Below are 4,931 nucleotides of genomic sequence, written 5' to 3'. Positions count from 1 at the left end.
TTGACACCGGTGTCAAATTTTAAAATTTGACACCAAATCCTAACGGTTGATTTTCGTCAATCAACGGTTATCATTTATTGGGAATCAAACTTATTAATTACTATTAATTTCCAATAAATGATAACCGTTGATTGACGGAAATCAACGGTTAGGTGTCAAAGGATCCTATCCCATATATATATATATAAAATCTACTTTTCCCGAAATAAAATTTTCTCTGTGTTTAAATTTAACAAATATCTTAAATTTTAAAATTACAACTTACGATAAATAGTATAAATTAATATATTACTAATATTTTTAAATAAATTATTAGAACTAATAGTAAAACATCTCTCAGCATTTATATTAATTTTAATCTCTATTCTTATCGGTGCAAGATTGCATTGTTCTCTCTCTCTTTATTAGTACAATATTTTCGAGTCACTAGATGAAAAAAAAATTAATAAGAACAAATTAGTCGTAAGTCTAAATAACAACTCGTGAAGTGTCTCATATATAACTGATGAATTAATTATCTGTTTTTTTTTTTTTTTTATTGTTAATACCGATTCCCCCCATCATTAATTCCATTGAATTGAAGGCTTACTAAATTTGTGAAAGTGGGAGAGAAAATCAGAAAATGAATAAGCAAAGGATCAAACTCATAATATAAAGCGCAACACTGTAAAGATTGTGGTCCATATAAGTTATCATTTCAAAGGATTGCTGGTACTTGAAATTTTCTATTACTGTGTTAAATTAGGATTCTATTGGTTAATATTCAAGTAAGTGTTACTTAAATTTCAAGGTTTTCTTGTCTTAATCCTTTATTCATCAACCTGTACTGATCAGTTGATGATGGAATATGATTATATTAACTAAAAACGTCTATAGTTTGTTGTAAGCATATGGAATTGAAAATGAATTTTTTTTTTTTTTGGTTTCGCAAGGTATCCTGCAGCCGACAACCGAAGAGTAATCCTTTCGAGGCAGGAGATCACATTAAGTGAATAAACCTCTCTCAACAAAATCTTTTCTATACGCACGATCAGGAATCGAACCCCTGTCAGTATGATTCTTAAGGAACCCAGTTATCTACCAACTGTGCTTTGTTGGTTGAAAATGAAAACTTTGGTTTATAGCATGGAAGACAATTTTAAGTTTGCAGCATTAGTAGAAAACTTAACAAAATTACCAACTCTTTTATCGATGGCTTCTAAGTCAATGTTTGTGACTTTTGTGACGAAATGCATCAAATTAATGGTTTATAAAATGTCACAGGATTTCAATCTCCTTTTCTTATTGGCTTAGTATAAGTTCTCAAAGTTACCAAGCGTAAGGATTTCAGTGCAATAGGCAATAGCCACTAAGTAAATAGCTAAGGCTCATTTTTATATGGAATAAATAGCTAGGACTCATATTTGTTTTTGTTTATCATGGATGTCAAATGTCAATTACTTAATATCTATCATATATAAATAATTTTGAAGTTAATTTGACCCACTTTTAGTGTATTTCTTTACTATATTTTCACTAATAATGTGCTGTCATATCTTAACAGAGTTCGTCCTATCAGATGATTTAACCATAATAAAAAGAAGACTCTTTCCGTAATATGGGTGTAATACATGATTAAAAACAAAAAATAATAAATTATAATTAAAGAAGTTCTATGGTTTTAGTCTTAACATTGGTTTTTAATTGTCCATAGACCAGTAATACCATTTTCTGTTCATGGACCTTTTATTTTATTTTATGAATTCTGTTTTAGGTAAAATATGAAAACTATAACATTCCACATCAGACTCGAAGTATCACATACATACACCTTAAAACTTTCAAGGATAACTCAGTTGGGAACTGAGTGTCCAAAGATTTGCTTTGGTCAAGAGTTCAAATCTTAGCTAAAGCAAATTCTTGAAATTCTTTAGGGGCCAGAGGGAAACCGTCTCCCCATCGAAGGGGTATTAGTTTCACCCTTCCTTCTATGACAGTAGTCCAATGCATCCTCTGTTTCAATGAGGAGCTAACCTTATGAGCTGTACTCCAAGAACAAGGTATCTGGAGGAGGTTGTGTGGGGATACCTGCAGATTATCTACTAAAAAAACACTCAATAGACATGTGAGTATAGCTCTAAAAGGAAGATAAAATGAAAAAATTTGCAGCCTTGAATTTACTTATAACCGCAGATAAGCATGTATAAAAACATAAAAACTTATTTTCGCAGAAGTATACAAGTTATATGCATCAAACTCATTATAATCCGTGAATTTATGCATGTTGTTTTTATAAGAAACATGTGATCAATATAAATGTTTCATATGCGCATATAAAAGCCCTACCTTTGTATAATGTATAGCTGCATACCTTTGATCACTATAGAGACGGGTTGCATCTTCAACTATAATCCACACTATCAACTTGAGGGCTTGTGAGAACTCTTCTCGCAGGAAAAACTCCTTCCCTTGGACAGTTGTCTCTCACACAAGAAGGGGCTATCCTATTACTAAGGTGATTCCTTGGGATCTAAGTTATTTGATTGTGTAGCTTGGAATGCAAGTAAGTGAGGAAAAAGAGGAAGAAAATGAAGCTCATAGCTGCCCAAGTTTGTTCTTGGCAGCCAAGTTTTGCTAGGGTTCATAAAAAAGATGAACTCAATAGTCATGGTTGAACCATGATTCTCTTGCTTCATAAAATTTGAATTTGAATTTAATAACTAGTAGTCTCCTAGTTTTGAATTCAAGTTCTAAGACTACTTCAAGTCAAATCCTATATAGGATAAGTGTATATCTTAATAAGATTAAGATAAGGATGAAATTTAAACAATTTAAATTTCAAACATTTGATTCATTCAAAATTCAAACTAATTCAAATTTTAAACAATTATAAGATCTTTATCTTATCCTTATCCTATTCAAATTCAAAATTTAAATTAAGATAACGATAAAATTATTTTTTTGATTCAAATTTTAAATTTAAACTTGACTAACACTTGATCCAATCAAGTGCATAAAGTATCCATCTCTATGGCCAAATCGGACAAGAAGTTAGTTCCTCTTAGGCCTAACTAGTTTGCGCCCTATTGGACTCACGCATATGTGTTCACGACACATGGCCCACTTAACACTTGCCTGATCCTATCACACAAGATCTATACTATACTCTTATAGGCCCAAAACCATATTCTAGTCCAAGTCAGTGGGTGACCTATTAGGCCCAAATATCCACTAACATAAATAAGCTTGGGCTCATTAAACGCCTTTAATGGGCCCAACTCATTTAATGACCACACAGAGTACTAGCAATACTTTGTGACCCCAGAGCTAAATGAACGATCAAGTAATCAACCTTTTCCGTAGGATTACAATGCCAATCCCTTTTCTGTTGACCGTGGCAAAAATCTGGTGAGGAAAGCAAGGCATCCCGTTAATTGCTGGACTTCCTTCTTGTTCTTGGTATCCTTCATTTCTAGTACTACTTTGCACTTGTCAGGGTTGGTCTCGATCCCTCTGTGAGTCAGCATGAAACCTAAGAATTTTCCAGCCGACACTCCAAATGCACATTTAGCCGGGCTTAGCCGAATTTGGTGAGGTCGAAGCTTTTCAAAAGTGTGCGTTAAATCCTTTACACGTGTCCCTGGTTCCGCCGACTTAACGATCATATTGTCTTATAAACCTCAATATTTTTCCCTATCTGGTCTTCAAAGACTCAGTTCATCATCCTTTGATAAGTCGCCCCAGCATTCTTCTGCCCGAAGGGTATAACGTTCTAGCCATAATTTGCTTTTTCAGTGACGAACGTGGTTTTCTCTTGATCATCCGGGTGCAAGGGGATCTGGTTATATCTGGAATAAGCGTCCATGAACGACAGGAGACGGAACCCAAAAGAATTATCCACTAACTAGTCATTGTTGGGCATATGGTATGAGTCTTTAGGGCATACCTTATTAAGGTCAGTATAATTTGTATAGATCCTCCATTTTCCATTAGGTTTCTTCACCATAACCATATTTTCCAAGCAAGTGATGTATTGTATCTCCCTTATGAATCCAGCTTCCAAAAGTTCTTTCACGTTTTCATCTAGCTCATACCGCCTTTCCGGTCCTAACTTCCTTTTGTTTTGAGCCATAGGGGTGAATCCGAGATAAACTGCCAATTTATGGCAACAAAACTTGGGGTCTATCCCTGGGATTTCTGATGATTTCTGCGCGAACACATCTTTGTTCTTCATTAGGAATTCGACCAAGTTTGCTTTCACCTCTGGGTCCAGTGCCTTGCCAATCTTAGTGCATTGTCTAAGTTCTTCACCTAGGACCAATTCTTCCAATTTTCCATCTGATTCTGGCCTTGGCATCAAGGTTTCTTCCCTCTTATCTAATTATACTATGTTTACTGGTTTTCCTGTTCGGGAAATGGCTTCTATTTTTGCTGTTTCTTCTCCAACTCGGATCTGGGGAGGGGATGACGGCCTGCCCTTAGTGTCTTTCACTGACTCGTAATAGCATTCGCGCAACTCCTTCTGATCTCCTTTAATGGCGACGACCTCATTTTTATTGCTCACCATCTTCAACTTCTGTTGTTTGGTGGATACGAGCATGTCCTACCCATGAATAGTTGGCCGCCCTAATATTAAGTTATATGGTGACTGGAAATCAGCCACAATAAACCTTACCTGGCCCAATTTGAAAGATTCTTTGGTTCCCAAAGTCAACATGAGGTCAATGTATCCTTTAGGGGGAGTGTATTCTCCATTGAAATCAATCAGCATGGTCAAACATAATCATTCAAGTCTTTTTATCCAAGTTCATCCTTTTGAATGCATCCCAACGGATGATGTTTGTGCAGCTGTCAGGGTCCACAAAGATCTTTTTAACCTGGCAGTTCACCAAGGTCATTGTTATGACTAACCCATCCACGTGTCCTGGGACCACGTCTTCGAGCTCTTCCTT

This window comes from Gastrolobium bilobum, unplaced genomic scaffold, assembly GCF_033153095.1.
Source record: "Gastrolobium bilobum isolate Gb01-03AN ecotype WA unplaced genomic scaffold, APGP_CSIRO_Gbil_v1 utg1262, whole genome shotgun sequence".
In the NCBI taxonomy this organism is placed as follows: Eukaryota; Viridiplantae; Streptophyta; class Magnoliopsida; order Fabales; family Fabaceae; genus Gastrolobium; species Gastrolobium bilobum.
Note: the sequence above shows the minus strand (reverse complement) of the source record.